Source organism: Symphalangus syndactylus, chromosome 2, assembly GCF_028878055.3.
Source record: "Symphalangus syndactylus isolate Jambi chromosome 2, NHGRI_mSymSyn1-v2.1_pri, whole genome shotgun sequence".
NCBI classification, from domain to species: Eukaryota; Metazoa; Chordata; class Mammalia; order Primates; family Hylobatidae; genus Symphalangus; species Symphalangus syndactylus.
In genome coordinates this window covers 144,236,790-144,249,115 of record NC_072424.2, presented here as the reverse complement: position 1 = coordinate 144,249,115, position 12,326 = coordinate 144,236,790, and the positions used below count along the sequence as shown (strand labels likewise).

Genomic DNA, 12,326 nt, shown 5'->3' with positions numbered 1-12,326 from the left:
TGACACAGTTGTGTCTACCACGAATCAGAATTCCTGGTTGGGAAGGCCATTTAAAACCCACATTGCAAAATGGCATCAGGCTCGTTTGACCGAACTCCGGCCTCTTGTACTTTTCTCTTCTGCCCTCTAGTGGTCATGAGGATCAAAAATGTGGAACTGGAATTATATCTATTATTCTACTGATGAAAGTAACCAAAATTAAGCATAAAACACCTGAACTAAACTACTTTTGAGTACTAAATTACACAATTACTAAAAATTTAACCTGACATAGTTTAATTCAGTTTTCTTCACTTTTGCTATGATTTTTTAAGCATTTTTTTCCCCCTGTGATGTGGAAGGTATGCATCTTTTAAAAGTATAATTGTAGCATTTTTATTTATACTACTATAAAATGGCAATATCTATTAACCTAGCGATGTTTGAAATAAGTTAGAAAAAAGAATAATTTTACATTCTTCCTTCCATACTACTCCCAACCGTCTACAAGTCTTTGCTGATGTAATCAGGATTTTTTTTTTTTGCATCCGTGATATCATTCATGAATTACTTTGTTACCTTTTCTACTTTAATAATCAGTTTCGTCACCATTTTCTCCAATTTTCATGGCCATATTAACAATCATTATTCTCTATTAACTCCTTTTAACTGGTTTGCTTTTCTTACTGCTAATACCATGATTTATAAATTCTCTTTCCTTATGTTCTGTATTTGGAATTAAGGTTGATTAGACAAGTCCATTTTTAAAGAAATTTTTCTGGGCTGGCTGAGCCGGGCTGCCACTCATGTGTTCATATTTAGTCCTGTTCCATGATGATTAGCAAAAGAAAAGGAGGCTGTTCACCACAGAAGGACTGAAAACTTACTGTGCTACCAGCTTTCCAGACTGTAAATGGATGGGAGGAGTCACTGTTCCTAACTCAGTTTTCTCAAATAACAAGAAACGCCCATAGGCCGGGTGCGGTGGCTCACACTTGTAATCCCAGCACTTTGGGAGGCCGAGGCGGGCGGATCACAAGGTCAGGAGATCGAGACCATCCTGGCTAACACGGTGAAATCCCATCTCTACTAGAAATACAAAAAATTAGCCGGGCGTGGTGGCGGGCGCCTGTAGTCCCAGCTACTCAGGAGGCTGAGGCAGGAGAATGGCATGAACCCGGGAGGCGGAGCTTGCAGTGAGCTGAGATCACGCCACTGCACTCTAGCCTGGGCGACAGAGCGAGACTCCATCTCAAAAAAAAAAAAAAAAGAAATGCCCATAAATAATTGTTGAAAAAGGATATCTGAATTGTATGGTTTTCTGGTCACATTTGTCAGAACCCCTTTTTTCTTAGATTTTTAAAAAGAAAATAAAACCAAATGTTATTTACTTATTATTGTTATCTGCTATTTTTATTATTATTTTGTTAGATTTCATTATTGACTTTCTAGAACAGAAAGGAAGAAAGATAAAAAATCTTTTTGGCAATACCTTGTCTTTATACTAACATGTCCTAAAAACATATTTGAATGACTTAAGTCTCATATAAATAAGATCATTGTAGTAAAACCATTGAGTGCTTTATAGAAACAGGATGCTTGGAAGCAAATTGTGGTGCTTAAGAATACGGGCTTGGATTCAGCTAAGTCTGACTTCAAATGCTGGCTCTGCAACTACTAGCTTGTGACTTTGGATAAATTATTTCACCTTGTTCAGTCTTAGTTTCATCAGCTGAAAAACGGTGTTCATGTTGCTCAGATTCTCATAAGGACCACGTGAGTGCAGCTCTCGAAGCAGGAGCACCGTGCCTGGCGTGGAGCAAGCCTTGAACTTAGTTGCTATCGTTCAGGTGTTTTCTGGTCCATTGGAAAGTAATTACTTAAAAAATAATAAACCCTCAAGTAAGTAGAAGAAAGGAGCAACAGCTCCCATAAACTGAAAGAGCCAATAATCCCTGCCCTATACACATCTTTTGAAGCCTGGAGCCAGCGACCTGGGGAGGCAACTGAGGCTCACAGAACTGGGTGACCTGCCTTGGCAGCCTAGTGAGGGGTGGCACGTGAGGGGTGAAGAGAAAAAAGCGTCAAGTCCCTGCCCTGCTTTCCGGGGAATGTCCCAGACAGGCAGAGGCTTACATCAAGAATTCGGAAGATTGTCTTATTTCAGAATGAGACTGCCTTTACAAGCAAATGGGATGGTACTAGTCAGTGCTCTCCAAAGAATCAGATCTAAAAAGATGCAGGCAGAGAGGTAGACACAAACACAGAAAGATTTTCCCATATACAGACATGTGTATACAGAGAGTGACCAATAGCCACAACCTGCTCTAAGAAGGACCTGACGGCCAGGGCAGGCTGGGGATTTCCCTGACATCAGAACCATCCTCCCACCCCCAGCCCAGCCCGTGCACAACAGAAGCCAGGAAGCACATGCCAAGTGAGGCAAACAGGGATTATTCATCACAAATGCACTCATCAAGCCAAACTTATTCATAAATTTATTCAGTAGAATGCTTCCTCTGTCCCGGATGAGACATGGAGACCACTCCGGGACTTCTCTGGTCTCATGTATAGACATGCATACATAGGTATATATGTAGTTATAGATAGGTGTGCACATGTGTATATGTGGTTATGCATAGGTGTGCACAGGTATATGTGTAGTTAGACAGGTGTGCACGTGTGTACATGTGGTTATGCATAGGTGTACACATGTACATTGTGGCTGACTGCCAGGGTTACTACTTGAGACCATCATTATGAGACTGAATGAAGGGATGAACGTAGAAATGAAAACTTAAGACAAAAGAAACTGTTTTAAAGAAAGGGAACCAGGGAAGAAGAAGAGAGCTCCCTGCTTCTAGTGAGCAAAGACAGCCCCTGAGCTTCCACAGCCCTTCGTATTTATTGGGTAACAAGAGCAGGGAGGAGGAGGTAAGGATTGGTCAGCTACTTAATTGATCACAGGTTCATATTATTGCTAACAGGCTTCAGATGCTAATCACGAGAAACGCCGTGCTTGGGGCGTGACTGCCCTCAGCATTCCTTCTGGGCGGCAGAGGCAGTTTGTCAGTTTGCCAACATTCTGCATTTATGAGAAACAGTTTTTCTGCTTACTCATATAGCCTCCAGTGGTTTACTGAGTTGATCACGACCCTCACTCTTTCCGGCCTCCAACAGTACATATATGGTTATGCATAGGTGTGCACATGTACATGTGTGGTTACAGATAGGTATGCACATGTACATATGTAGTTACAGATAGGTGTGCACGTGTGTATATGTGGTTATGCATAGGTGTGCACATGTATATGTGCAGTTAGACAGGTGTGCACATGTGTATATGTGGTTATGCATAGGCGTGCACATGTATATGTGTGGTTATGCATAGGTGTGCACATGTATATATGCAGTTACAGATAGTTGTGCACTTGTATATATGTGGTTACAGGTAAGTGTGCATGTGCATATATGTAGTTACAGATAGGCATGCATGCGTATATATGTGGTTATAGATAGGTGTGCACATGTGTATATGTGGTTACAGGTAAGTGTGCATGTGCATATATGTGGTTACAGATAGGTGTGCATTTGTGTGTATGTGGTTATAGATAGGTATGCACATGTGTATATGTGGTTACAGATAAGTGTGCATGTGTGTATATATATAGTTACAGATAGGTGTGCACATGTATATATGTGGTATAGATAGGTGTACACGTGTGCATATGTGGTTACAGGTAACTGTGCACGTGTATATATGTAGTTATAGATAGGCGTGCCCATGTGTATATGTGGTTTTAGATAGGTGTCCACATGTGCGTATGTGATTACAAATAAGTGTTCACATATATGTGTAGTTACAGATAGGTGTGCACATGTGTATACGTAGCTATGCATAGGTGTGCACATGTATATATGCAGTTATAGATATGTGTACATGTATATATGTAGTTTTAGATATGTGTACATGTGTATATATGAAGTTTTAGATATGTATGTATGCATATATCTATGTCATTTGTATCTATATCTGTCTATCTAGAGAGAGACAGCAATTTACTTTTGTTAAGGAATCAGCTCACACAATTGTGGGGCTGGCAGGCAAGTCTCAAGTTCACAGGGCAGACCAGCAGGCTGGGAATTCTAGTGGGAGTAGATGTTCTAGTCTCAAGGCTGTCTGAAGACAGAGTTCCTTCCTCTTCAGGGTAGCTCAGTCTTTTCCATTAAGGCCTTCAACTGATTCGACGAGGCCCACTCACATTACGAAGGTAATCTACTTTACTCAAATCTGCTGATTTCAATGTTGATCACGTGGCTCCTGCTTGTAGTTCCAGCTCCTGGAAGGCTGAGGCGGGAGGATTGCTTGATTCCAGGAGGTCGAGGCTGCAGTGAGCTGTGAAGGCTCCACTGCGCTCCAGCCTGGGTGACAGAGAGAGGCCCTGTCTCAAAAATAATAATAACACCTAAAAGATACCCTGCAGCAAGTTTAGACTCATGTTTGACCAAACAACTGGGTACGACAGCACAGCCAAGTGGACACAAGTTAGCTATCCTGGGGCCAGAGGCCTGTGATTGGCTGAGAGAGGTCACACAAGTCCTGGGGTGGCCTCCATGATCACGCAGAGCAGAGGAAGAAGCACTCTGCTGAGTCAGCTTATGAGTAAGTTAGAACCGACGAGTACATTTGTGCTGAACAATCCCTGCTTGCCTGCACCTTGGGTGCACTTCTGGCTTCTGTTGCACCCGGGCTGAGCTGGGGCTGGGTGGACAGTTCTGACGTCAGGCGGGGCCCTGGCTCTCTCCTGGCCGTCGGCTCCCTCCCAGAGCAGGCTGTAGCCATCTGCCTCTAAGATGCAGACACAGGCTTTCGAGTAATTCTGCTGGTGCCAAGGGAGGACTTGAGGCCCAGCTCAGCAATCCGGGCCTCGGGATCGAGTCACGCTTCCTTCTGGTGGCTCTAACCTCGTGCTGCTGCTTCAGTGTTGGCTTCTGATTGGTCCTGAGAGCACAGCTAGGACCTTGTTTAACAGCCTGGTGCACGGGTGTGTCTTCTCCTATAGCTGACCCCAGACAGGCTGGACTTGTCTTCGGGACCCCAGACAGGCTGGACTTGTGCTTCTAAAGACTCAATTGCTTCTGAACCAGGGGTAATTTTGCATCACCCAACCCAGGGCCATCATTTGGCAATGTCTAGAGACATTTTTTTGTGGTGGTTGTTTTTTGAGACAGTCTTGCTCTGTTGCTCAGGCTGGAGTGTAGTGGAGCAATCTCAGCTCACTGCAACCTCCTCCTCCCAGGCTCAAGCAATTCTTGTGCCTCAATCTCTTGAGTAGCAGGGATTACAGGCACCCACCACTATACCTGGCTAATTTTTTGTATTTTTAGTAGAAACAGGGTTTCACCATGTTAGCCAGGCTGGTCTCAAACTCCTGACCTCAAGATGATCCGCCCACCTTGGCCTCCCAAAGTGCTGGGATTACAGGTGTGAGTCACCATGCCTGGCCTCTAGAGATATTTTTGGTTTTCATAACTTGGGCTGTCCAGGGGGATATGATACTGGCCACTAGTGGGTCAAGGCCAGATATACTGCTGAACATCCTAGCATGCACAGGACAGGCCCCACGACAGAGTCATCCACTCAGAATGTCGCCACTGGTGGTTGGGACACTCTGCCCGTACTCAGCTCTGAGGGAGAAGCATTGCCTTCTGGACTGTAAACCATGCCTGCTTCTCCATCTGCCTGGCTCCTGGCTCCTGGTGCAAGTCCCTGCTGCATCTCAGAGATGCCATCTCCTAGCTCCATCATCTGTCCTCAGGAAGGTTCCTAGTTTGCTTGGCCTCCTCTGTCAATTGCAGCTGGGCCTGTTTACCAAGCACCTGCCTGACCTGGGTGAGTGTATACAGGCCAAGGGCAGCCCCTCCAGGTGCATCTGCCCGACTTAGGTGCGTGCATGCAGTCCTGGACCAGCCCCTCCAGGTGAACCTGCCTGACCTGGGTGGGTGCATGTAGTTCTGTGGCAGCCCCTCCAGGTGCCTCTGACCCAAAGAGAGCGAAGTCCTGCCTCTGCTGGGAGCTGTGACCCCAATTGTGTTGCTTCAGCAGGGGGTCAAGTCCTGGGAGCGTGCCGGGGGTGTGAGAACAGCGTCCAAGTGACAGGGAGAAGCCACTGACATTAAGAAGTCATCTTGAACAATCCCCAAAATGCACAGCCAACTTCTGTATAAGAGTGAAATATGGTTCCTAGTTCCTTTGTGAAAATAGTTGATAATGACCTACCTTCGTCTTAAATGCGCTTAATAAGAACCTGATATGTTGATTGTTCTTTCTAAAGCTATGACCTTCATACATTTAAGCAGGGAAAAAAGGTCCAACATGTTTTGTATTTCTGTTAGAGGAGTGATGTTTTATTTACAACCCAGCAATACTGTTTCTTTAGAGAGATCTGTAGTCTTTAAAGGCTGGGAGAGGAACTGGAATTTCTAGTAGGAGTCGGTAAAATAGTCTCTTTCTGCTAGCGAAGAGTCCGAATATCGGAGTAGTCATGATTGCGATGAACTTGATTGCAGTGTGGCTCTGCATTAGTCCACTGGGGAGTGTTGAAATCCTGGCCACATCTGTGTAATCCAACTAGGCTGACTTGCAATGTTGCAGACACACTTTTTTGCCCTGAGTCTCAATTTGAGAAAATTATGTATTTTCTACAGGTGCAGATGAAAACTATAAATAGCATATTAAATGCCCATAAAAGACCACCAGGAGATCTTCGACATCTGGGATTGGCTCATATTTCAAGTCTGACCACTCCCCTTGGTTAAACACTGAATGATGTTTTCGCCTGGTTCTCCAGCTCCTCTGGGTGGGCCCATCGTGGCTTCTGTGGTATATGCATTTGCCAGAGCTGCCATAACAAGGCCCCGAGACTGGGCTACTTAAACAATAGAGGTTGGTCGCCTCACAGTCCTGAGACCAGAAGCCCTGGGTCCAGGTGCCGCAGGCCTGGCTCCCGCTGGGGCTGTGAGGGAGGCTCTGCTCAGGCCTCTCTCTGGCTTCATGGTTGCTGGTGGTCCTTTCCCCATCTCTCTCCCCATGGCCAGGTGGCCATCGTCCCCCATGCACCTGTCTCTGTGCCTCTGAGGACACCATCATATTGGACTAGGCCCACATACTCCGAGGTGACCGCCTCTCAGCTAAGCCCAGCTGCAATGGCCCTTTCCCCAATCAGGACACATTCCCAGGCACTGGGGGCTGGACTTCAATGCATGGATTTTGGGGTACGTGATGCAGCCTAGAACTATGCTGTTCTTGGTCACGGTGACTCTACTCATTGCTTGCCAAGGAGCACTTCTCCTGCTGTGAGCCATCCCCTTGCCCGAGAAATTAGCAAGGCCCCTCACCATGAAGAAAAGCAGAGAAGGCCTTTCCCTAGCTCCCACAGAAAAGGGGGAGCACTGTCATCTTGGCACTTTTTAAAATGTGGTGGTATCCTTGGGATGACTTAAAAAAAACTATCCTGGCCGGGCGCGGTCGCTCACGCTTGTAATCCCAGCAATTTGGGAGGACGAGGCGGGCGGATCACGAGGTCAGGAGATCGAGACCACGGTGAAACCCCGTCTCTACTAAAAATACAAAAAATTAGCCGGGCGTAGTGGCGGGCGCCTGTAGTCCCAGCTACTCGGAGAGGCTGAGGCAGGAGAATGGCGTGAACCCGGGAGGCGGAGCTTGCAGTGAGCCGAGATCGCGCCACTGCACTCCAGCCTGGGTGACAGAGCAAGACTCCGTCTCAAAAAAAAAAAAAAACAACTATCCCCTTCCCAGTCTGCCACCCCACTGTTTGCCACTGAGAGCACTGGCTGTCTCCAGCGAGCTGAGGGACTTGGTGAGTCCTTTTCCAGTGGCCGTCGGTGACCCTAGCCCTGGCCTTGCCATGATTTCTCTTGGCCGCCCTCACTTCATGGGTCCCTTCTGCAGTCGGCCATCCAGTTCCTCTTCTGCCTGGTGAGAGTCTGGGGTGAGAGGAGGATGAGTTGAGCCAAATCTGCTCATGGAAAGGAAACACCCTGGACGCTCACCTAAGGACACAGAGCCCGTGCTCTGTGGACGGGATGTGGACGATCACGGCTGTGTGATCTGGATCCTGACTAGACTGAGGCCCCGGAGTGGCTCCAGCACACGGGTTACCGGTTCTTCCTCTCCCTTAGCCGTGGGCTCTCCCCTATTCCACCAGCCAAAGGTTGGGGTCACCAAGCATAGGCCCCCAGGCCCCTCCTCCAACGTCTCAGTCATCTTGTGAAGCCCGGGGGTCCCTGAGCATTTCCAGACTCACAGCCTGCACATGCAGGGGCAGGGCTTCAACACAGGAATTTTGAGGATACAGTTCAGTCGATGAGAGTCAGCATCTGTAAATTACAGGTGTGCTTCAAATCTTTACTGGGTGGAAGGCAGTCTCTTTGCTTTCGAAGCTTACTTTAAAAACAGCTCCTTAGGAAATTTTGGGATTGACCCCTGCTGATCACAGAGGTCTATTGCACCATCCTGAGGGCTGTAGAGAATATCACGGTAGGAAAAATGCCATAGTTTACTTTTCCACTCTCCCACCAAGGAACCGTTAGATTATGTTCAATGTTTTGATCTTTGAAGCAGTGCCAGTGAGAAAGCTCGCACCTGTCTCCCCATCAGTGTGTGCCAGAGTTACACTCCCTGTCTAGACACGTCAGTGTGAAATCGGCGGGCCACAAGATTTGTGCATTTTCAAGTTAATCTGCTGTCAACAAACTGCTCTCCAAAGCAGCTGAATGCTGGGGGTATCAGAGCATCAGTGTAGTCAATAGCAATGGGCCAGAGTTTTCGCTTCTCCAGCTCTCGCCAGATGCAGCGTGGAACTTACGGTGCTGTTTGTAGGAGCCAGGAGCTCGCTCTCTGACAGGAGTGGATGCATCTCATTAACACATGAGTTAATGGGTTAATCTTGTTGTTGTTGTTTTTTTGATGGAGTTTCACTCCTGTCACCTGGGCTGGAATGCAATGGAATGATCTTGGCTCACTGCAACCTCTGCCTCCCGGATTCAAGAGATTCTCCTGCCTCAGCCTCCTGAGTAGCTGGGACTATAGGCACGTGCCACCACAACCGTCTAATTTTTATATTTTTAGTAGAGACGGGGTTTCGCCATGTTGGCCAGGCTGGTCTCGAACTCCTGACCTCAGGTGATCCACCCGTCTCAGCCTCCGAAAGTGCTGAGGTTACAGGCGTGAGCCACCACGCCCAGCCTAACAAACAATTTGTAAAACAATGTGTGGTGTTCTGAGTTGTTTGAAGAATTCCTTAGTAGCTCAAGTTAAAACAACCATATCATCTCCTGGATACCCTTTTAAACATTGTGGTTTGGTTTTCTCACATTCTGGCCTTTAACACGTCTTGAACCTATTGATATATATGGTATGAGGTTGATCAGTCAGTTGGCCGGCGCCAGTTGTTGCAGAGGCCACCTCACCCTGCTGTTCTCTAACAGCTTTGCCCTTTCGTGTGCCCCACACAGAGGCAGGCAGGTCTCCAGGCTCTGCTGCACCTGTGGCACCCACTGAGTTCCTCTAACGCTAACGTAAGCACCGATATCTCCCTGCCAGGGCTTGTCTTTGCTTCTGTGTCTTTAAAATGGTGTTGGCTGTCCTTCAGCCTTCAAAATCACTTTGATTTAATCCAGAAAAAAATCATCCTTTTTGAATTATGATTTTATTAAATTTATAGATTGACTTTGGAAAAATTGCCATATTTACTGTATTAAGATTTACTTTAGTCTTCTTTTATATCTTTCAATAAAGTTAATCATCTTTTCTGTAAAGACATTACACATTTTTGTTAGATGTATCTTTTATAGCTTATAAGGTTTTTTTTTCTTCTCTTTTCTCTCTCTTACAATTGCAAACGCTATAATTTAAAATTGTTTTCTGCTGGATTGCAAACACTGTTTGCTTTTGAATATTACTTTTGCATCCCTAACCTTTCCATACCCTCTTATTCAAATTAATAAATTCTCTGTAGATTCTCTTGGATTCTGTAGAGATTTATACTCTCTGTGAACCATAGCAGTTTTAATTTATTCTTTCCAACTTGTTTACATTTATTTCTTTTACTGTGTTCTTTATGATTTTATAACTTTTAACTATACCTCTTTAATACTCCCGAATATTGTTCATCTGTTCTCTGGAATTCTTGGCTCCAGTTTTGCCTTTTTGTGTGTCTTCTGCCCATCGCGCAGGGTGGCCTGCTGCCTGGGTTCTGGGGCTCCTGGCTGTGCGTGCACTCAGAGGCCGCTTCCTCTCTGTGTGCTTTCCCTGTCACTGTGGTCCCCTTTCAGGTGGTCCCTTCAGCGGAGTTCTGGGTTTGTGACTTAGGCATGTTCCTGGCACCAGACCAGCTGTCACATTAAACTTCCCCTGAGCCACCCTTGTCATTATGAATTCACACCCAAACTCATGGAAGGCACAGGCCTGGCATTTTCAATGATCAGAGAAGATGTAAAATCCATGTACTGTTAACCTGCGCCCAGGGCGAGTTTGATGTCTCCCGTCCTCTTCTCGGCTGGTCTGGGCTTTCGTCCAGGCTTTGTGCTCCCTGCTCAGGCCTCCCGCAGCAACCTCAGGTCCAGCTCTTCCCCTCACAGCCTCCCCATCCTCCTTCCCTGTATCTCCAGCATGTTAAAACCCAAGCTTGAACAACAGAAAGACCACCAGCCCAGTGAAAAAATCGGCGATGGGCTTAAGTAGACATTTCTCCAAAAGAGAACTACCAATGTCGGAGAAGCACACGAAAGGCTATGGCTGACCCCTCCTAGGTATGTACCCAAGATTGTTGAAAACAGGTACTGAAATAAAAATACGCACACACTTGTTTATAGCAGCACAATGCACAGTCGCCAAAAGACGGAGACAGCCCGCATGTCCATCAATGGATGAGTGGACGCACAAACTGTGGTGTAAACACACAACGGCATGTTATGTAGCCACAAAAAGGAAGGAAGCGTTGACACACCCTGCAACATGGACGAACCCTGAGCACATCATGCAGAGCAAAAGAAGCCGGACCCAGAAGACCCCACGCTGTGCGGTTCTGTCTATACCAAATGCCCAGAGCAGGTGAACCCGCAGAGACGGCACGGATTGCTGGTTGCCAGGGTCTGGGAGGGCAGAGTGGGGAGCAACTGCTTCATGGGCGTGGAAGAGGCAGATGTTGGGAATTACCTGGTGACACATCATTGTGAATGCGCTAAATGCCACCTAATTGTGCATGTTAAAATGATTAATTTTGTTATGTGAAATTCACCTCAATATAAAAAAAATTAAAACACAAAAACAAGAAATCTAACCTGGAAGATTACAGAAGCTGAAAATGCCCCCAGGACGGGCTCAGAGTCAGTGAGGGGACTCGATTCTCTCTCTTCCGTCCTCCTCATTTCTGGAGCCTGTGGGTTAATCCTTCCTTCTTACAACTCAGCTTTTCGTTGAACCGCCTTTTTTTGGTCTGTTTTATCCACCACTTCTAGTGGGTGTAGCGAGATCGTTCTGGGTCATGTCTGCCTGGCGTCTTGCTGGAAGTAGAAGTCCTCTAAGCTGTACTTTCTCCACGTATTTTTGCATGGACCTGGCTCCCAGAGCCGGATGGTAGAGGAAAGAGTGGTGAGCGCCCGGCCTCCTCTCCAGCACCGCTGTGGCTGGGGAGAGGCACACACCCTCAGTGGCTTTCACGACCACCCTTCCCAGTGATCAGATAAAGCCAGCAATGCCCACCGTCACTTCCAGTTCTGGCCGTCCACGCGTGTCTGTCTTCCTAACTGTCCACAGTGGTTCCTCCATCGCGAGGACATTATCGTTTGTGTTGAGTAGTCCTCTCTGTGCACCTTTGCCTGAGCTCAGTCTGTGCCCCGTCGCAGTTCCGAGCTGCAGCCATGGAATCCCAGAGCTCAGACATGTGGGTGGACAGCCCCGTCATGTGTCTGTGTGCGTATCCACCGCGCTTTATCTAGAGTAGATCCCCAGGCTGCAGCCCTGAAGCCAGCAAGCGTCTAGGAGAGACGGTTTCTTGGCTGATGCTGCAGCCTCAGGTAGCTGACACTTCAGAGCTGAGGGAAATCCAAATAAAGCCGGCAGGTGTGGGGAGAGCTGAGCACCAGCGGATGGAGAGTCGGGGGTCATGGAAACCAAACTCAGCCTTCCTACAACGTGGACCCTGTGTAAATTAGCATTTTTCTTCTTCCAGGAGCACATCAGTAAGATTTAAGAAAACCAAGGCCTATATTTTGTTTGTTATAACAAAATATAACAAGTTTCCAGGATTTCATTGGCTGCACAC

General features: G+C 46.9%; 1 protein-coding gene across 6 annotated transcripts in view; it reads left to right on the top strand.

Moving 5' to 3' along the window:
* Positions 1-12,326, top strand: part of RPS6KA2 (ribosomal protein S6 kinase A2) — a 451,644-nt gene that overhangs the window by 75,643 nt on the left and 363,675 nt on the right. The window lies entirely within an intron of this gene.